The sequence below is a fragment of the Tamandua tetradactyla genome, chromosome 1, assembly GCF_023851605.1.
Source record: "Tamandua tetradactyla isolate mTamTet1 chromosome 1, mTamTet1.pri, whole genome shotgun sequence".
In the NCBI taxonomy this organism is placed as follows: Eukaryota; Metazoa; Chordata; class Mammalia; order Pilosa; family Myrmecophagidae; genus Tamandua; species Tamandua tetradactyla.
Genome location: NC_135327.1, coordinates 100,104,032 through 100,126,965, shown reverse-complemented (window position 1 = coordinate 100,126,965; position 22,934 = coordinate 100,104,032). Strand labels below are relative to the sequence as shown.

At 38.6% G+C, this 22,934-nt stretch overlaps 1 protein-coding gene across 1 annotated transcript in view; it reads left to right on the top strand.

The window, feature by feature from the left end:
• The first annotated feature begins 12,229 nt into the window (after nt 1–12,229).
• The window catches only part of CCDC126 (coiled-coil domain containing 126), a 74,848-nt gene continuing 64,143 nt past the window's right edge, over nt 12,230–22,934 (top strand). The window contains exon 1 of the mRNA XM_077121665.1: nt 12,230–12,468. The gene's annotated coding sequence lies outside the window, so the exon portion shown is untranslated. The remainder of the gene's footprint in view (nt 12,469–22,934) is intronic.

Below are 22,934 nucleotides of genomic sequence, written 5' to 3'. Positions count from 1 at the left end.
CTCTGTGTTTCTGTCAACTCTGAAGCCACTGTTCTCCAAGCATCTGCATCTGAGGTTTCTCTGAAATGTTTCCTCTTTTAAAGGACTCTGGTAAACTAATCAAGACCCACCTTGAATGGGTGGAATCACATTTCCATCTAATCAAAAGGCCACACCTACAATTGTGTGTGTTACATCTCCACTGACGTAATCAAACCAAAAAGTTACACCCACAACTGGGTGTGTCACATCTCTATGGAAACAATCCAATCAAAGTTTCTCACCCTAAACAATAGATCTGGGCCCATGAGATTGGATCAGGATTAAAACATGGCTTTTCTGGGGTACATAATAGTTTGAAACCACACAGATAATAATAATCTTTTTTTTTTTTTTTTTTTTTTTTTTTTTTTTTTTTTAAAGAGAGAGGGAGGAAAGGAATGAAAGACAGAGAAGGAAGGAAGGATGGAAGGAAGGAAAGGAGGAAGAAAGGGAAACATCTTTAAACATTTTCTTGTTTTTTATTATATTTTGTTTGTTTGTTTGTTTTTTACATGGGCTGGGGCCGGGAATCGAACCGGGGTCCTCCGGCATGGCAGGCAAGCACTCTTGCCCGCTGAGCCACCGCGGCCCGCCCCAATAATCTTTTTAACTTGCCAATTTATTGTTTGTCTACCGAGATATGGAAAGGTGAGAAGAAATCTTGAAAACAGGATTAGTTGAATCTTTCAGCCAGGGACACCTCCATCAGAGAGTCAAATACCATTTATTCAATATACACTATGTCTAGAGACTGGTGTCCTGAGATCTATGGGAAGATTGATTCATTCGCTGTATATTTCTTGAGTGCCTACCAGTGTCTGGAAAAAGTGGACAGTGAGGCATTTACAATTTAATATAGGAAATTAGTATAACAAACACAAAAATTAGGTAACAAAATGTAGTCATATAGACAAATATACAGCATCTCTTCATCTGAAAATAGCCTATCAAAGTAAGCAGAACCTCCTTAGCTCAGCATTTAAGGTCCTCCAAGTTCTCACTCTGTCCAATTTCAGTTTTCCCCCCATTGTATCTTTATAGCAGTGATAGCTGGATAGACAGAAAAAACACTCAATATAATCCTTTAGCCAAAATGCTTAGTATACCTTTAGTAGAGAGAAAAATGTTTTTTTAAAATCATTTTACTTAAGCAGCCTTGAAGTCATTTTAAGCATAAAAAGCCCTTGTTGAAATCGTTTGCTATTAGTCTTATTTCATTCCCAGAAACCCTCCCTTGTTCTCCTTGCAGGAATGAAACATCATATGAACTAATATCAGTACCTACCTCCCTTTCAAAAGCCCAAATAGTCAACAACAAGAGGCACTTACAAATAACAAGACATGCTGATCAAGCCATTTTTCCTCTTCTATTTTTTTCTTCTTCTGGATCCTGGTGATTTCTTTGTCTGATTGGGGTTGTAAAAGTCAAAACCACTCTACCCACTCCAAACTGACCGTGGAAAGTTTATACTCCAGTTCCTTGACGATGCATCTTCAGTAAACTCACCTTCTCACCAAGATAAAGAGACTTGTTTCTCTGTTTGATACTGGATCAACTGGGCCCATTTTGGACCATGTTTTCTGACAGTAATAGCAGAAAATGTTCAATAAAATATAATGCAAGCCACATATGCAATTTTACTTTTTCATAGTCACATTAAAAAAAGTAAAACGAAACAGGAGAAATCTTAATAATATATTTAATTTAACCCAATATATCCAAAATATTATCATTTAACATGGAGTTAATACTAAAAATATTAAAGGCTTAAAATATACAGGGTTCCTGTTTGGAATGATGGAAATGTTTTTGTAATGGATGGTGGTGATGGTAGCCCAACATTATGAACAGAGTTAGCAGCACTGAAATATATATCTAAATGTGGTTAAAAGGGGAAAATGTCAGGTGGTTCAGTGGAAGAATGCTCGCCTTCCATGCGGGAGACCTGGGTTCAATTCCCAGACCATGCACCTAAATAAAGGGGGGGGGGGGGATATTAGATTGTACATATAGCTACAGAATAAACTTTTTTTTTTCCATTCTACATATACAATCAGTAATTACAGAATAAACTTAAAAAAAAAAAATCTATGGAACTATCCCAACAAACAGTAGGGTGGTATATGGGAACCCTGTAGTTTATGCATGACTGTCTGTAAATCCACAACTTTTCTAATGAAGTAAAAAATATTAGAGATATTTTACATCTTTTTGTACTGTATCTTTAAATTTTGGTGTGCATCTTACACTTACAGCATATCTCAATTCTGACTACTCACATTTCACGTTCTCAAAAGCCATATGTGACTAGTGGTTTGTTTTTTTTTTTTTTTTTTTTTTGGGTGCTGCAGATAATCTGTAACTTGCTTACTCCATGTAATCTAGCCACCATACAGACTTTCCCCATTCTTAGAAGGGTGGTTTTTCCTCTCCATATAATAGAACACATTCTGATGTGGCTGTGTATTTATTTGTTCCCCATCACTTTCCACCAGAAGGGACCATATCGGTTTATCTGCTTCAGTGTCTTTAAAGCTTTAGTGTGATAATGATATAAGCCAGTGTTTCCTGAGGGCTTTCCATGTGCCAGACACTGTGCATGCTGCTTTATTCACATACATCGTATTTTCATTTTAATCTTCACAATGTGTCTCTGAAGTAGTTACTCTTATTATTCCCATTTTACAGATGGGGCAAGTGATACTTAAGGAGTTTAAGGACTTTGCCCAAGGTCATAAATTGCAGGACTTGGAATTAAATACTTATAATTTGACTCCAGACTTATGCTTTTTTATTTTTAAACTATAACACATGTGGAAATATGAATAAATGATAAATGTGCAATATGATTCATTCTTATAAAGCCCACAAGTGAGTAAATGCCACCCATATCAAGAAATGGTGTATAGAGTTCCAGTCCACTGCCCCTTCCCTAGTCTCAACCATCTCCTCATAGGGTCCCCTCCTTCTTCGAGGTAGCCATGAACTTTCCTTTTCTGGTCACCACTTCCTTTTTTTTAAAAATAGTTTTAACACCCAAGCATGCACTTTTTTCCATTTTTGAAACTTGGAATGGAATAATAAATGGAATAATAATTTATTATTGGAATATTATTCTATTTAAAATGGAATAATAAAATATATGCTTTTTTTTTTGTATGCTGTATGGTGGGGGTCACATTTCATTCTTTTTCCATGTGAGTATCTCGTTATTGCAGCACCATTTGCTGAATTTTTTTGGAAGCATATGGGAACAATATGCTTTTGAGATTAATTAATATTATATGCATTTTGCTCATTTTTCTGTTATATTCTATTATACAACTATACTACATCTTATTGATTCATTTTACAATTAGAGGACATTGAGTTGTTTCCAGTTTTGGCCATCACAAACAGTACTCCTCTTAACGCTGTTGCACGTGTATCCTGGTGCCTAAGAGCATGACTTTCTGTAGTGTAGATGGATAGAAGTAAAATGCTGAGTTATGTATGGAACTGTGTTCAACTTTAATAGATATGGCCAAATAATTTTTCCAAAGTACTATATTAATTTACTGTTCCTATAAATAAGAATGAGACCTCCATTGCTCCGCTCCTAAATAACCCTTGGAATTGTCTTTTTCATTTTAGCCATTCTGGTAGATTTGTACTATTTTCATATTGTGGGTTGAATTTCCCTGTTACCTATGAGGTTGATACTTTTTAATATGTTTACTGGTTATTTGGATTCCTTCCTTAAGAAGTGTCTCTTCAAGTCTTTTTTCTTATGATTGTAGTTCTTCATATGAGATCTTTCTTTGTTATAGAAGTTTTGCATATATCTTATCTACTCTTTTCACTTGTTTATTGGTGTCATTTGGTGAACCCAAGTTCCTAATATTAATGTAGTCAAATCTATCGGTTTTCCCATTATAATTAATGCATTTGGATTAGTTTAAAAAGTTTGTCCCCTACCCTTGAGGTAAGTATGTGTTTGTATATATCTTCTAAAAGCCTTATTATTTTCCCTTTCAAATTTATGTCTCTATATAGCACAGCATCTCAGAATTTAGAAATAACAATGCTCAGGAATAAATGTGACTGCTGTGAAAGTTTACAACCTAGGTTCCAATTTTCTCATAAGTATTTTCTAAAAGAGACCATAAAATATTTGTCCTTTTGTTTCTGGCTTATTTTGCTCACATAATGTTCAAATGGCTCATTCACCTCCTTGCATGCCTCATGATTTTGTTTCCATCTGTTGCCACACAATATTCTATCATATGTATATACTACAGTTCACCCTTCTGCTTCTCAATGTATCCTTCAGCCACCTCCATCTATTAGGTATCATGAATAATGTCGCCTGCCATAAACATCAGTGTGTAAATGTCTATTCAAGTCCCTGCTTTCAGTTATTTTGCATATATTCCCAGTAATGGGAATGCCTAATCATATGGAATTCTCTGGCCTTACCTTGTTCCCCATCATCCAGAGGCAGCTGGGTTGATACAAAGGTGGAGTTGCCTTTTGAAGACCCAATTATTGTGCCAACTAGGTGGCAATATCTTGTAAGGCTGGGACAGTATTCTCCAGGAGGCTGTGTATGCTCTCAATCAGCATTCATTCTATAGTATTGTTTCTCCCATAGCCAGGATTCATGGGTCCAGAAATCAAGGAGTGGAAATGGGAGTGGCACCACTCACTATCACCCTGAGTGATCCACTAGAAAAATTTTTGCTTGCTGTCCCTGCAACCTTAAACTCTGCTGGTCTACAGGTCTTAGTTCCAAAAGGAGTGCTCCTATCAGGAGACAAAACAATGATTTCCTTGCACTGGAAATCAAGACTGCTACCTGGCCATTTTGGGCTTCTCATGCCTCTGAATCAACAGGAAAGGAAGGGGATTATTGTACTGGCAGGGGTGATTATTAATTCTGATGGCCAAGGGGAAATTGGACTGTAGCTACACAATGGAGGTAAAGAAGAGTTTTCCGGGAATACAGGAGATCCTCCAGGGCATCTCTTAGAACTACCATGCCCTATGATTAAAGTAATCAACAACCCATTCCAGGAATGATTACTAATGGCCCAGAAATTTCAGAAATGAAGCTTTGGGTTATTCCAGCAGGAAAAGAACTGTGGCCAGCTGGAGTGCTTGCTGAGGGTGAGGGAACATGGAATTGGTAGTGAAAGAAGGTAGTGATAAGTTGAACTATGACCAAGTGACCAGCTACAGAACCGAGGGCTGTGATAGTATGAATACTTCCTCCTTGTTTCATCATGAGTATGTCTATATTTGTACATAAAGCATATATCTTGTTTTCTTGTTATCATATGATATAATTTGTATTGTTCATGTAGTATTTAAATTGTAAAATATCAAGTTTTAGAGTGAATGTCACTTAAGGATTTGTACCCTATTCTCATGAGATTTAGTGCACTTCTGATTGTATGCAGGACAGTTGAGTATTGTTAGGCAAAACATATGTCTACTATTGTGTTCTATTTAGAGATTAAGTATGGTTTAAGGTGATGTCTATAACTGCCAAGCTGACAAGGGGTGGATGCGATGGTTGGGTTCAGATGTCAACTTAGCTGGATGATGGTGCCCAGTTGTCTGGTCAAGTAAGCACTGGTCTAATCATTATTGCAAGGATATTTCATGGTTGGTTATCATCTATCAGCTGATTGCATCTGTGACTGATTACATCTACAATCAACTAAGGGTCTATCTTCCACAAACAAGATAACCCTATCAGTTGGACTTGATTCAATAAGTTGAAGAATTTTAAGGGAGAAGAGAGAATTTTCGCTATTTCTTCAGCCAGCAAGCCTTTCCTGTGGAGTCTGTCTAGAGCCATCATCAGAGTTGCCAGCCTCGCAGCCTGGTCTACAGATTTTGGACTCCTGCACCCCACAGTTGAGTGAGACACTTTTATAAATCTCATATTTATAGATATCTCCTGTTGGTTCTGTTTTTTTAGAGAACCCTGACTAATATAACCTTCTATTAATTCTTCCTGCAATTGTCATGCCTTTGATGTAGTTCATGCAGGAACTTATATTTGTAGTGGTAATCAGTGAGGTACATGGCTCTCAACAAACTCTTTTTATCATATTCACCTTCAATATGCCACTATTACTTATAAACCCCCTAATGAGCTACCATCACCGCTATCCATTCCCATACTTTTAAGTTCAACTTCATTAACTGCCTGTACATGTTAGATAACTATTCCCCCTCCTCTAGCTTCTCCTATCTCTAAGTCCCTTATATACTACATTTTAAGACTCTTGATTTTACATCTTCCAGGGGGTTTCATGTTAGTGGAATTATGCAGTACCTATCCGTTTGTGTCTGGCTTATTTTACACAGTATATGTCCTCAAGGTTCATCCATGTTGTTATGTGCTTCAGGACCTCATTTCTTCTTACTGCTGTGCAATATTCCATAGTATGTACGTATCACATTTTGTTTATCCACTCATCTGTGATGGACACTTGGATTGTTTCCATCTTTTGCAAATTGGGAATATTGCCACAGTGAACTTCAGTGTGCAAATGTCTGTTTGTGACATTGCTTTCAACGAAGTAGTGGTATTGCTGGGTCATAGGGCAACTCGATGTTTACTTTTCTGAGGAACCACCAAACTGTCTTCCACAGCGGTTGTACCATTATACATCCACAACAGCAGCGAGTAAGTGTTCCAGTTTCTCCACATCCTCTCCAACTTTGTTGTTTCCTGCTTGTTTAATGGCAGCCATTCTTGTAGGTGTGAGGTGAAATCTTTGTTGTTGTTGTTGTTTTTTTTTTTTTGCATTTTTTACATGGGCAGGCTCCAGGAATTGAATTCTCTTTGTGGTTTTGATTTGCATTTTCCTTTCAGCTAATGAAGATGAACATCTTTTCATGTGCTTTTTAGCCATTTGTATTTTCTCTTCAGAAAATGACCACTCATACCTTTTGCCCATTTTATAATTGGGTTGTTTTTTCTTTTGTTGTTGAGTTGCATGATTTATTTATATATACAAGATATCAAACCCTTATCTGATATACAGTTTCCAAATATTTTCTTCTATTGAGTTGGCTGCCTCTTCACCTTTTTTTTTTTTTTTTTTTTTTTTTAAAGGAAAGACAGAGAGAAGGAAGGAAGGATAGAAGGAAGGAAGGAAGGAAGAAAGGGAAACATTTTTAAACATTTTCTTGTTTTATTGTATTCTGTTTCTCCGTTTTTGTTACATGGGCTGGGGCCGGGAATCGAACCGAGGTCCTCCGGCATAGCAGGCAAGCACTTTGCCCGCTGAGCCACCGCGGCCCACCCTCTTCACCTTTTTGACAAAGTCTTCTGAGGTGCAGAAGCTTTCGATTTTGAGGAGTTCTCGTTCATCTATTTTTTCCTTCAATGCTTGTGCTTTGAGTATAATGTCTAAGAAGCTACCTTCTATTACTAGGTCTTGAAGATTTTTTTTCCTATATTTTCTTCTAGAAGTTTTATGGTACTGGCTCTTATTAATGTTTTTTTTTTCTAAACCCATTTTGAGTTAATTTTTGTATAAGGTGTGAAGTAGGGGTCCTCTTTAATTTCTTTGGCTTTGGATATCCAGTTCTCCTAGGCCCATTTGTTGAAAAGGCTTTTCTGTCCCAGTTTAGTGGATTTGGGGGCCTTGTCAGAGGTAAATTGACCATAGATCTGGAAGTCTATTTCTGAAATCTCAACTTGATTCCATGGATCAATATGTCTATCTTTATCCCAATACCACGATGTTTTGGCCATTGTGCTTTATAATAAGCCTTCAAATCAGGAAGTGTAATCCTCCCACTTCACTCTTCTTTTTTTTAAGGATATTTTTAGCTATTCAAGGTCTCATTCCCTTCTAAATAAATTTGGTAACCAGGCTTTGCAAGTCTTCAAAGTAGGTTGTTGGAATTTTTATTGTTATTGCATTGAATCTGTGGATTAATTTGCATAGAACTGACATCTTATCTACATTTAACCCTCCTATCCTTGAGCACAGAATGTCTTTCCACTATTTAGGTCTTCTTTGATCTCTCTTACCAATATTTTGTAGCTTTCTACATATAGGGCCTTTACATCCCTGGTTAAGTTTATTCCTAGATACTTGATTCTTTTAGTTGCTATATTAGATGGAATTTTTTTCCTTAATTGTCTCTCCAGTTAGGTCATAATTTGTTTTTGGAATCATTACTGATTTTGTACATTAATCTTGCGTCCTGCCACTTTGCTGAATTTATTAGCTCAAGTAGCTTTGTCATAGATTTCTCAGTTTTTTTTCAAGTATAGTATGTCACCTGCAAAAAATGAAAGTTTTACTTCTTCCTTTCTGATTTGGATGCCTTCTATTTCTTTTCCCTGCCTGATTGCTCTAGCTAGAACTTCTAATACAATGGTGAATAAGGGTAGTGACAATGGGCATCCTTGCCTCATTCCTGATCTCAGGGGAAATGCTTTCAATCTCCCACTATTAAGTATTATTCTGGGCATGGGTTTTCATGTATGCCTTTTATGATCTTGAGGAAATTTCCTTCAGTTCCTATCTTTCGAAGTGTTTTTATTAGGAAAGGGTCTGAATTTTGTCAAATGCCTTCTCAGCATCAATCAATACGATCATGTGATTTTTCCCTTTCAATTTGTTAATGTGCTGTATTACACTGATTGATTTTCTTGCGTTGAACCACCCTTGCATTCCTGGTATAATTATACATCCGCTTGGTCATGATGTATAATTCTTTCAATGTGTCACTGGATTTGATTTGCTAGTATTTTGTTGAGAATTTTGGCATCTATGTTCATTAGGGAGATTGGTCTGTATTTTTCCTTTCTTGTAGCATGTTTATCCGGTTTTTGTATTAGAGTGATGTTAACTTCATAAAATGAGTGTGGCAGTGTTCCTTTTTCCTCAAATTTTTGGAAGAGTTTGAGCAGGAATGGTGTTAGTTCTTTTTGGAATGTTTGATAAAATTCCCCTGTGATGCTACCTGGCCCTGGGCTTTTCTTATTAGGAAGATTTTTGATGACTGATTGTATTTCTTTACTTGTGATTGGTTTGTTGGGATCTTCTACTTCTTCTTGAGTCACTGTAAGTTATTCAAGTGTTTTTAGGAATTTTTTCTTTTCATCTAAGTTGCCTAGTTTTTTGGCACATAGTTGTTCATTAGTATCCTCTTATATTTTCTTTTATTTCTTCCGGGTCCATGGTGAAGACTTACCTCTCATTTCTGATTTTGTTTATTTGCATCCTTTCTCTTTTTTTGTCAGTCCAGTTAGAGGTCCATGGATTTTCTTGATTTTTTCAAAGAATCAACTTTTGGTTTTATTGATTCTTTCTATTGTTCTCTCATTCTCCAATTAATTTATTTCTGTCTTAATTTCTATTATTTCTCTTCTCTTTGCCCTGGGGTTAATTTGCTGTTGTTTCTCTCATTCCTCCAGGTAAGGAGTTATGTCCTGGATTTCTTCTCACTCTTCTTTTTTAATATATGCACTTAGGGCAATAACTTTCCCTCTCAGTACTGTTTTTGTTGGAACCCATAAGTTGTGAATTGTCATTTTCATTCATCTCCAGGTATTTAGCAATTTCTTCTTTGATTCACTGATTGTTTCACAGTGTATTATTTAATCATGATATATTTGTGAAAGGTCTGATTCTGTGGTGGTTATTGACTTCCAGCTCCATTCTCTCACAGTTAGAGGAAGTGCTCCCCATAAGTTTAATCTTTTTAAATTTGTTAAGACCTGTTTTGTGCCCCAGCATATGACCTATCCTGGAGAACATTCCATGAGCCTAGAGAAGATGTATATCCTGGTGTCTGTGGGTATAATGATCTATGTAAGTCTGTTAGATATAGCTCTAGTTTAATTATCACATTGTTTAAGTTCTCTATTTCCTTGTTGATCCGCTGTGTGGTTGTTCCATCTATAGAGGAAGGTGGTACATATATATATATATATGTGTGTGTGTGTATCTCCCACTATTATTGTTGAAATGTCTATTGCTCACTTCAGTTTTGCCAATGTTTGCCTTATGTAGTCTGGAGCTCCTTAATTGGGTGCATAAACATTTATGATTGTTATTTCTTCTTGGTAAACTGTTCCTTTTTAAATATGTAGTGCCATTCCTTGTCTCTTCCAATTTTCCCATCTTTCTTGCCATTTGTTCTTTTGTGCACTCAAATCCAATTGTCCTGGCCCTTAGATCACTTCTTTTTTCTGTCTCTTCAAATCTGCTGTTGTGTGTATCTAATATAGTTTCAATTTGATGTACAGTATTTTTCATCTCCGTGAGATCTGCTGTTTTTCTATTTATTCTTTCAAATTCTTCTTTATGCTTTTGTAGTATCTTCTTGACATCCTTTATGTCTTTAGCCAACTCACTGAACTTATTTAGGAAATTTGTATGGATACCTTTGATTAGTTCCAAATTTTGTGTCTCCCCCAGTGTTTTAATTTGGTCATGTGGTTGGGCTATATTTTCTTTTATCTTCATGTGCTTTGTGATTTTCTGCTGCCTTCAAGGCATTTGATTATCTTGACAAGGTTATTTTGAAAGTTCATTTCTCTCGCTCATCTAAGATTTGGGGTTTGCTTTGAAGGTCTCCTTTTGTACTTGGTTTGTCAGTAATTCCCTGCCAAACCAAGGGCAGGTGCCAAGGCTGGCACCTCATATAGAAGGTGCATCTCTAATTGAAGATCTGTTAAAAGCTAGACAGAAAGGTAGTTTGCCAGAGAACAGTTTCTGTTTCTTCCCAGCAGACAGCGATTTCGGGCTGCCTCTTTCTTTCAGGCTGCCTCTCCCCACCTGAATCAGCCGGCTGATTTGGGACCCAACCAGGTGTAAAACCAATCAAGGCCACAGGTTTTGGTGCATCTTGAAAACTGCCACTCTGGGGTTGGGCGGTGGTCACTGTGCACCTCGCAGAGAATCCACTTGCGAACATGATGGGTCTGGTGCTCCCCAGGCTCCCACACGGAATGACGTTGGGCTGCTGAGGATTTCAACTAACCCTGCCCACAACCAGCTCAGGAGTGCCTGGCGGTGCAGCACAGCTCATTCCCTTGACCCCGTCTCTCTGTTTGTGCACGCTGTGAGTGCTCTGGGCATTCATGGAGAAAGGATAGCGGTAGCCGGACAAAGGGAGTCTCTTTCACGGGCCAATTGCCAGCTCAGCTCAGCTCTGTGTTTCCACCTCCTCCCGAGGGGAGGGCCCACTGATCTCAGCCAAAACAAGTGCCCCCAGCAGCCTGCCTCAAGGGTGGGGGTAGGTAATGTGCATCTCAAGGTCTCTGTGTGTAAGTAAACCAAGTCTGCTGGCTTCCGGGTTCCCCACGGGCACTCCTGGCTGCGGAGCTGAGAGAGAAGATCTCCCAATTTGATACAGAGGTGGGAGTGTAGGAGCGTACTGCTATTTGGCACTTGCTACTGCTTGAGCATTGCAGCTGCCCCAGATACAGTCACAACCAAGTAAACTGACCTTGTTCTCTTAGTTGTAATTTCTCTGCTTTTTCATCCACGTCTTCCATTATACTGTAGAATTCCTTCTCTGGAACCGCTGTCTTGTACATTTTTCTGTCACTTCTCTAGTTATTGCATGGAGCAGGGGCGAACTCAGCCTATCCTATCCCACCATCTTCCCAGCAGTCCGGAAATAATTTAAAAAACATGCTTTTGTATCCAGTAATCCCCTAAATTCCCTTATTAATTGTAACAATTTATCTCCAGATTCTTTTGGATTTGCTACATACCTATTTCATCTGGGAATAGTGACGATTTTGTTTCTTTCTTTCAACCCTTCATTCTTTTATTTTTCTTGCCTTAATCCATTTGTTAAGAACCTTAGTACAATACAGGTTTTCTCTCTGCAGCACATTTTTAATCACTAACAAGCCCTGCTGTTTCAGTAAACAGGGGTGAGAAAGTTGGTGCCCTGCTGGAAGGTCTGGAGGGAAACCCCACAACCTCCTCTCAAGGCCTGCCAAGAGCTAAGGCACAGCTTGTGCGGTCTTCCACAAGCTCATCCTCCAATACAAGCTCATCCTCCTTTCCGGGAGAAGGTACTGACTGTCCCTCTCTGGTTGCTTCCCAAAAGCTTCCCCCCAGCCTGGAGTAGGCGCTGGGAAACTAGACGGACCTGCCTCGGCTTTTGCATTCCCGGACTACATTCCCCACAATGCCGCGCGCAGTGGCCGGCGGGACCCTAAACGGGGGCAGGGCCAAGCCGAGAGGCGGAGCGGAAGCGGAGTGCAACGGTCTAGGAGTAAAATCTCCCCAAGCCGGGAAGCACCTCATCCCTGACTCCCAACCCACGGCCTTCCTCCATCCCAACCTGGGGGCTGCTCTGCGACTGTGGGACGCAACTGACGCGCGCTAATCGGCTTTCCCTGTGCCGCCCTGGCTCGGGAGCCCTGCGACGGCGACGACTGTGAGGAGAAGCCCACAAGCAAGGTAAAGGAGGAGGTGTCTCCCGGGGCCCCGGCCCGCGCCCCTGGCGGAGCCCCCCGGCCAGGTGGCCGCTCCTCCTCGCTGCAACCCCGCCCCCGGCCCGCCCGGGCCGCGTCACCTGGCTCCGGGTCGGCCCGGCAGCCCCGGGCCGGGAAGCCTCTTTGTCCCTTTCTTCGGGCCGTCCCTGCGCCTCCGGGTCTGACAGCCGCAGCCCTGTCGCCCCCGGGCGGAGGACCGAGCGCGGCTTGGGCTGCGGAGCTGAGCAGCGCGGGCTCGGTCCGCAGGCGTGGAGGAGTGACGGACCTCAGCTACTATATGGAGTCTTCGGGCGGCAGCAGCGCTTTCTTTTTTTTCCTTTCCCTGTTTTTGACAGCTCATATCTATTTTTACTTTGAAAGACCGAGCGAGAGAGTTTCGCTTACCTCTTTTTCACTCCCTCTTCGAAACTCGTTCGCGGCGTGGCTGTTAAGGAGGAACTTAAACTGCCTTGTTGACCTCCTAACGTGGTGGCTTCTACTCTTGAAGCGGGTAAGGAGAGTGGTTGAGATAGCCTGGGTTCGAAACCTTATGTCACATGCCTGGCTTTGTGACCTTGGTTAAGTAAAGGTTCTGAATCTGAGTTTTCTCGCCAATCGAATGGAGTTAACAACATACACCTTTAAATTGTTAGAACTAAGAAAAATGTTTCTATGACGCCGTTAGTTCATTTGATGAGAAAAATCCTTTGAATGTGTTGCTTTTTTTTTAGCCATGACTGAAGTGGCCTCTGGACTTGTGAGTTTTGTGCTTTTTTTTTCTTTTATTAATCACTAGTACTTCGTTCCCTGGATTGTGTGTACTTCACTTTGTAGGGTTTTTCGCCTTAAACTTAAGGAAAGAATTCTTTAAGGTATGCTGTCTTCTTAGTTTCCTCTCCTTCAGATGGCTGAGAATGTTCTTAGTTTCAGATTGATGACTCTACTTGTCTGTGGATCAGCTTTAGAGAGATAAGGATTAGTTCACCACCATTCCCCATCCCCCACTCCCAAACCGTCCCCTGCATGCCCTTTAAGAATCCTTAAAGGAGCTTAAGTGTTTTGTCAGAACAAGCATCTAGGTGTTCTTCAGTCCTGCCCTGGGGTTTCACTTTACCCCCGGTCAGCTTTTTTCTGCTTCTCTCTACACTTTCCCATTGATTAATAATTATTTTTTCCCCTTTGGAATTGGTGTTTCCAGCTGTAGTTTTTGTTCTTAGGACAAGTTGAATGGATGCAATAAATTTGATAAGGAATGACTTTAAATATTTCACATTTATCTCTCTTCAGTTTCAGTTGTTTTTGCACTGTTTTCTCCTGAATTTTACTGACATTAGTGATGAATTTTTTCTCTAAGGAAATCTTCATTTCATAATTGAAATTTAACTTTCATTTAAAGTCTGTGTTCTTTACCACATTGAGTTCAAACACATTATGCAATATGTGAAATATGTCCTCAGTAAATGTGCTTTTGAAAGAACACTTACAGGAGGAAAAAGCCAGTGGATTTGAAGAAGTTTCTATGTGATGTCTTAAATGATGGATATATTTTATGGAAGAAGGCATATGCACACAAAGACTTTTGATTTACTTTAAAATGTGTGACAAAGAAAAAAAATACAAGGCAAAGTTACTCATTTTGAAAACAAAATATTTCTATGCTGTTATTTAGTATAGTATAGGGCAAAGAGTAATGACTAGGAAAATAGAAGACATTGATTTGTCCTAGTTCTGTCATTTTGTGTGTAACCTTAGGTTTCTTTGTGGTCCTCAATATCCTCATTTCTAAAACTGTGACTGAGTCTTATTACAAGAACTCTTCTAGGTCAGACTTCTGTGATAAGGGTATTTGGAAGTTCTTTTTTTTTTTCACATTAAAAATTTTTTTTAACATTTAAAAATTATTTTAAAAAAGAAAAATTTTTTATTTACATTAAAAAATTAGGAAATAATTTCAACTTATAGGATGGTAGCAAAAATAATTCAGACCCGGGGCAGGCCACAGTGGCTCGGTGGCAGAATTCTCGCCTGCCATGCTGGGCACCCAGGTTCAATTCCTGGTGCCTGCTCGTGCAAAAAAAAAAAAAAAAAATTGTTCAAACCCCATAGCAAACTCAAACATACCCTCAGTTCCCTGGATAGCTGCATCACCATTTTAAACATTTGGCCACATTTATTGTTTTATTTTGTCTATCAGTCCATCTATCTATCAATCTGTTTTTTCTTAACATTTGAGAGTAGATTATATATGTCATGCTCCTTGAACTGCTGTGTACATTTTCTAAGAACAAGAATATTCACTTAAGTAACCACCTTAAGTGTAGTATTCAAGTTTAAGAAATTTAAAATTGATATAAAGCTTGTAGTTTATATTCTAATTTTTTAAAAATGTCCCAGTAATGTCCTTTCAAGCCTTTTTTCGTCTATTGTTAGATCCTTTCTAGGATGGAGTATTGAAATTAGTCATTATTGGCTCTCTAGTAGCTTTTTAAAAAAATTGTGGAAACATAGACAACATAAACTTTCCCCACTTCAACCACTCCCAAGCGCACGATTGAATGGAATTACTCACATTTACTGTATTGTGGTATCCTCATCATCAGTATCCAAGGCTAAGACATTCCCATCACCCCAAATAGAATGCATTAACTCCCCATTCCCTTACCCCCCTACTCTGTATTTGTACTCTACTTTCTGCTTCTATGAGTTTGCATATTCTCTGATATTTTCTTTATGGTTACCATGGATTTAAATTTAACATCATAAATCTGTAACAATCTCATTTGTTTTGATACCAACTTAACTTCAGTACTTTACACAAGCTATGTTCCTGTACCCCTCCACCCCCACCTTTATGGATTTTTCGTCACAAATTGAATATGTGTACCTTGTGAGTCCCAAACCATTAATTTTTCATTACTTTAAAAAAAAACTTATTTTAAAATAATATTGTGAAAATAATAGAAACCCCATACAGAAAACTCAAACATAGCCCCCAGCCTCAAATCCACCAATTTTTTAAAAAACTTTTTTATTGTATAATATAACATGTATACAAAGGAAAGAAAGAAAAAAGCAATAGTTTTCAAAGCACTCTTCAACAAGTAGTTACAGGACAGATCCCAGAGTTTGTCATGGGCTAACTTACCATCATCTCAGATCCTTCCTTCTAGCTGCTCCAGAACATTGGAGGCTAGAAGGAATGTATGTATTTTTTATCATCACTTTTTTTTTCTTTTTTGTGAAAATAGCATATATACAAAAAAGTAACAAATTTCAAAGCACAGCACAATGATTAGTTGTAGAACAGATTTCAGAGTTTGGTATGGGTTACAATACCACAATTTTAGGTTTTTAATCCCAGCTACTCCAATATACCAGAGACTAAAAGAAATATCGTTACAGTGATTGAGCAATCATACTCCTTTTTAAAACCCTACCTTCTCTATATAACTCCACCGTCACCCCTGATCTTTCTTCCACTCTTTAGGGGCATTTGGGCCACACCCATTCTACCCTTTTCATGTTGGAAGGGCTGTCAATAATAAGGGGTAGGGAGACAGAACTAACTGATGTTCTGGAAAGGCTGGCCCCTCTAGATTTCACGAGTTACCTGGTTCAGGAACCTATCTGGAGGTTGTAGGTTTCTGGAAAGTTACCCCAGTGCATGGGATCTTTGTAGAATCTTATGTATTGCCCTAGGTTTTCTTTAGGATTGGGTGGAATGGTTTTGGTTGGGGTTTGGCAAGTTATAGTAAGTAGCAATGTCTATCTGAAGTTTGCATAAGAGCAACTTCCAGAGCAGCCTGTTGACTCTATTTGAACTGTCTCAGCCGCTGATACTTTATTAGTTACACTTCTTTTCCCCCTTTTGGTCAGGAAGACATTGTTGATTCCATAGTGCCAGGGCCAGTCTCATCCCACAGTCATCTCCCATGCTGCCAGGGAGACTTTCATCCCTGGTTGTCATGTCCCATGTAGGGGGGAGGGCAACGACTTCACTTGCAGAGTTGGGCCTAGAGAGAGAGAGGTCACATCTAAGCAACAAAAGACGTCCTTCAGAGGTGACTCCTAGGCACACCCATAGGTAGGTTAAGCTTCTCTGCTACATACATAAACTTCACAAGAGCAAGCTCAAGATCAAGGGCTTGGCCAATTTATCTGGGTGTCCCTAATGTTTGACACAGGTGGTAAAGCTTAGTAGTTCCTTATTTTTTCTCCCATCCGTCAAGGAACTTTGTCAATACTTTTTGATTATCTGCTTAATATATTCTGGGATATATCCATGCATTACATTGAACTATACAGAATTAAAGGCCCTCATTTTTACTTTGGGCTCCCTGTGTTTCGATTGTTTAAATTAGCTATCTAGGCAGTTGAGTTAGATTATATGCTACAGAAAATTTAGGTTGGACAAATAACCCTTTCTTCCTTTGATCTCAAAGAGTAGGTGAGATTCTAAAATACAGACAATGTCTTCCTTACCCTGTGTTCTGAATTACCTTAATCCTTACCTGATTGCCTTCGTTCTTATCTCTGAATACCAAGTTATAGAAACATAAAACAGCCTCTAAAAATCCAGAAATAACAATTACCACTCCGGACAAAATGTGACTGCTACAAGAGCTTGCAGTTTAGCTCCTGTTTTCTTACAAGCATTTTCTAAAGGAGACCTTTCAATAATTGGTCTTTTGTTTCTGACTTACTTTGACAGTGTTTTTCTTTTTTTTTTCCATGGGCAGCCTCTGAAGAAATAATTTTTCTCCCATCCCTCAAGGGACTTTGCCAATACTTTTTTGTTTTGTGTTTTTTCTGGCTTATTTTGCCTCACCAAATGTCCTACAGGTTCATTCACATTGTTGCATGCCTCACAACTTTGTTCCTTTTTGTAGCAGCACAATATTAGATCATGTGTATACACCATCATTCGCCAACCTACTTCTCAGTCACTGCATCCTTCAGCCACCTGCATTTATTAGGCACCATATATAATGTCCAAAGTCTGTAGTCTATCAAAACTCTCAATTTTAGATAATTTCATTGTTTTCCCAAGAGAAAGATAACTGATAAACACACCCTTGCCAAATAGGAAATGTAAACCTTCCCTTAATTCATGTCCCTCTCCCCATTATGTACCCCTGGTGTTGCTGTGGTACTACTGATGTTTTCCTGTTAAACATAGCCTATAGCATGCAATAGCAGTTTTCCCCCTGTACCCTGAACCTAAATACTGTTTGTACAGGAATGATACCTTTGCAGTAGTTCATGCAAAAACTTATTTATATTTGTAGTGTTAATCAGTGGGACCCATAGGTCTATACAACCCCATTCAATCATGTTTACCTTCAATATGGTAGTATTACTTATAGACCCACTAGTGAACCACCTTCACTTCTATCTATTTCCTTACAATTGAATTCAACCCCATTAGCTAACCATGCACCCATCTCTAGCTCCCATGTATTTCTAAATCCCCTATATTCTGTATTATAAGCCTATGATTTTACCTTTACCATGATCATAAAAATGGAGTCATATAGTATCTATCCGTTTGTGTCTGGCTTATTTCACTCAACATTATGCCCTCAAGGTTCATCCATCTTGTCATGTGCTTCAGGATGTCGTTTAGTCTTACTGCTGTATAATATTCCATTGTATGTATATACCATATTTTGTTAATCCATTTGTTTGTTGTTGGGCACTTGGATTGTTTCCATCTTTTGACAATTGTGAATAATGCTCCTGTGAACATCAGTGTGGAAATGTCTGTGTCACTGCTTTCAGCTCTTCTGTGTATATACTGAATAGTGCTATTGCTGGGTCATAGGGCAACTTGATGTTTAATTTCCTAAGGAACCGCCAAACTGTTTTTCATAGCAGCTGTACCATTATTCATTCCCACCAATAGTGGATAAGTGTCTCAATTTCTTCACATCCTCTCCAATCCACCAATTTTAACATTTTGCCACATTTGCTGTATCATTCTATTTATCATCTCTATCTGTCTGTCTATCTATCTATCTGTCTGTCTATCTGTGTATCTATCTATCATCTATCTGTAGTTTTTTGAACACTTGAAAGTTGGTTGTACACATCATAGCCCTTGAACAGATAATACTTCTATGGGCATTTTCTTCAAATAAGTATATTTACTTATGTAATCACTTTTACTGCAGTTATCAAGTTCAAGAAATTTAACATTGATATAAAACTTACATTCTATATTTCAAGTTTTTCCTTATGTCCCATGATTCCTTTTGAGTCTTTTCTCGTTTGTTCTTAGATCTGTTACAGTAACCTGTATTGCATGTAATTATTATTATCTCCTTGGCTTATCTTCCTTTTTTAAAAGCTGTCAAAACATATATAACGTATTCCTGTCTCAACATTTCCCCAGCATACATTCAGTGGGAATAATCACATTCCCAATATTGTATTACCCTCCCCACCATCCATTATTAGCACTTTTCCTTCACCCCACACAGAAACCCTACACCCACCTTACATTAATTCCCTATTGCTGCATTCCCCTACATCTGGTAACCTATACTTTAATTTCTATCTTTGAGTTTGGATATTCTCTGATATTTTCTTTGTGTTATCATGGGCTTAAATCTAACATCTCAAATCTATAACAATCTCATTTGCTTTTGATACCATCTTCACTTCAATAGCATACATAAACTATCTTCCTATATCCTCTCTCCCCTCACCTTTAGGAAGTTCTTCTCATGAATTACACATTTATACATTATGAGTCTAAAACCATTAATTTATCATTAAATTTTATGCATTTACCTTTTAGATCCACTTTTTAGGAAGTAAAAAGTAGAGTTACAAACCTAAATTAAAATAGTACTGGTATTTATATTTATCCATGTCATTATCTTTACTGGAAATCTTTATTTCTTCATGTGGCTTCAGTAGTTGTCTAGTATTTTCTTTCAACCTGCAGCTCTCCCTTTAACATTTCTTATAGGGTCAGTCTGGGGTGATGAACTTCCTCAGCTTTTGTTTATCCAGAAATATCATAATTCCTCCATTTTTTTCATTTAATTTTTTATTAATTTTTAAATTAAAAAAATTATAACAACAAACATTCTTAACATATAATCATTCTGTTCTACATATGTAATCAGTAATTCGCAATATCATCACATAGTTGCATATTCATCATCATGATCGTTTCTTAGAACATTTGCATCAATTCAGAAAAAGAAATAAAAAGAAAACAGAAAAAAATTCATACATACCATACCCCTCCTTTCATTGATCACTAGCATCTCAATCTACTATATTTATTTTAAGATTTGTTCCCCCTATTATTTATTTTTATTCTGTATGTTTTACTCATCTGTTGATAAGATAGATAAAAGGAGCATCAGACGCAAGGCTTTCACAATCACACAGTCACATTGTGAAAGCTTTATCATTATACAATCATCATCAAGAAGCATGGCTACTGAAACACAGCTCTACATTTTCAGGCAATTCCCTCCAGCCTCTCCATTATATCTTGACTAACAAGGTGATATCTACTTAATGCATAAGAATAATCTCTAGGATAACCTCTCGACTCTGTTTGGAATCTCTCAGCCATTGACACTTTATTTTGTCTCATTTCGCTCTGCCCCTTTTTGTTTGAGAAGGTTTTCTCAATCCCTTGATGCTGAGTCCCAGCTCATTCTAGGATTTCTGTCCCATGTTGCCAGGAAAGTCCACACCCCTGCGAGTCATGTCCCATGTAGAGAGGGGGAGGGTGGTGAGTTTGCTTGTTGTGTTGGCTGGAGAGAGAGACCACATCTGAGCAACAGAAGAGGGTCTCGTGGGGGTGACTCTTAGGCCTAATTTTAAGCAGGCTTGACCTATCCTTTGTGGAGTTAAGTTTCATATGAACAAACCCCAAGATTGGGGGCTCAGCCTATTGCTTTGGTCATCCCCACTGCTTGTGAGAATATCAAGAATTCTCCACTTGAGGAAGTTGAATTTTCCCCCTTCCTCACCATTCCCCCTAGGGGACTTTGCAAGTGCTTTTTAACTCACTGTTCAAATCATTCTGGAATTTATTTGGGCATCACTCTGGACAAACCTACAAAATCTCATGCCCTACTCAAGATTCCATATACTTATGGTATTCAGTTAAACTGTCCACATAAGTTATATTAATTCCTCCATTTTTGAAAGGCTGTTTTGTAGGATATAGAATTTGTTAGTTGGCAGTTTATTGCCTTCAGCACTTTAAATGTGTATTCCCACTGTCTTTTTGCCTCCATGGTTTCTGATGAGAACTTGGCACTTAATCTTACTGAGGCTGCCTTGTACATGACACGTTACTTCTCTCTTGTGGCTTTCAGAATTTTCTCTTTATATTTGACATTAAATAGTGTGATTGTAACATGGTATTTTAGTTTGTTAAGCTCCCAGAATGCAATATACTGGATATGGAATTTCTTTTAAAAAGCATATTTATTAAGTAGCAAGTTTATAGTTCTGAGGCCATGAAAATGTCCAAATTAAGGCACCAACAAGAGGTTACCTCCACTCAAAAAAGGCCAATGCCGTCTGGAACACCTCTGTCAGCTAGGAAGGCACCTGGCTGGTGTCTGCTGGGATCTTTGACTTCTGAACACCTCTGTCAACTGGAAAAGCACATGGTGGCATCTGCTAGCTTTCTCTCCCTGTTTCTTGTTTCAGGAGACTCCCCTGAGGGGCGTTTTCCTTCTTCATCTTCAAAGGTCTTTGGCTGTGTGGACTCGGAAGCTTTCTCTAAAATGATTCCCTCTTAAAGGACTCTCATAAGTGATCTACCTTGAATGGGTGGAGACACATCTCCATGGAAACCACTTAATGAAAAGATCCCACCCAGGAATATTGTATGAGGATTAAAGAACATGGCTTTTCTGGAGTACACAGCAGTTTCAAACTGGCACACATGGTGTGGTGTTGATCTGTTTAGGTTTATCCTGTTTGGAGTTTGTTGAACATCTTGGATGTATATGTGCATGTCTTTCATTAAATTTGGGAAGTTTCCAGCCATTATTTCTTTGAGTAGTCTCTCTGTCCTTTTCTTTCTTCTCCCTCAGGGACTCCCACAATGAATATATTAGTACTTTTAATGGTGTACCAAGTTTCTTCAGGCTCTATTCACTTTCTTCATTCTTTTTTCTGCTTCTCAGACTGGATGTTTTCAGTTGTCTTGTCTTCAGGTTCATGGATTCTTTCATTGCATTTTTAATTTCCATTTCTATGGTCTTCAGCTCTATTTCTTTTGTAAATTCTATTTCCACTGATAGTATCTTTGTATTCATATATTGTCTTGTGGATGTCCTTTAGTTCTTTGCCCATGTTTTACTTGATTTCTGTGAGCATATTTAGGATCATTTTAGAAAAGTTTTCCTCTAGTATGTCCCAGGTCTGGTCTTGCTCATTGATGGCTTCTATAAGTCTTTAATCTTCTCCTTTGCCTGGCTGTTGCTTCCTGTTTCTTCATCTATTTTGCAGTCCTTTGTGGAAACCTGCACATTTTGATATTTTAACTTTATTGTTGGAATTTAAACTCCGAGGCGTCTCTTCCTTAATCTTTCATCCAGCTAGTGTTATGTTTTCCTTGAATGCCAGGAACTAACCAAAAAGAAAAAGAAGGGGAAAGAGAAGAAAACCTCTTTCCCAGATTTTGCAAATTGACTTGAGTGAGTGTCTCCTCTACAGTTTCTCCATACAGTGAATTTTGAGGATAGCTTGTATCTTCCCTAATCCTTTCTGTACACGTGTTTTGTTCTGGGCTGTGCATGTGACCCTAGGAATTCCCTTGTCTACACTGATCTGAATGTCCCCTCTTCCCTGAGAAAACAGTACTTCTTAATGGATCAGGCTACTGCACTGTATATCCCACAGCCAGCAAACCTTTGATGCAGACAGCTACAACTGGGCTGCTTTCCCAAAGCATTCTGTAGGAGAGCTCTGTGAGCTATCTTCTATCCATAGGGCAAGTTTTATGATGGGACCCTGTAATGAATGTCCTGGTTCAGTCCCTCAGCCCACCACCAGACAGACTGGCTAGACATACATGCTCTCAATATGTGTACTAGGTTTATGCAGCTCTCTCCAGGACTAGGACTAGGAACCAGCACTGGGAACATGGGCCAACTCTGTGCTGAGCCCGTGAGGGGAGGGGCAGGAACCAGCCAAGGTTCCACAGTATCCACAGGATTCACTGTGTTACACAATAAATCCCTGCTTTATCCTCTAGCTTTCCTTCTAGTGACATACTCTACTCTAAACCTACTATCACCCACATAATTTAGTGCTGTTGATTACATTCACCATATTGTGCTACCATCAACTCTATCCATTTCCAAACATTTAAGTTCAACCTAGTTAAAAATTATGTACATGTTAAGTATCCACTCTCCTTTCACTTCTCACATTCTATTTCCTGGTAACCTATATTCTGGA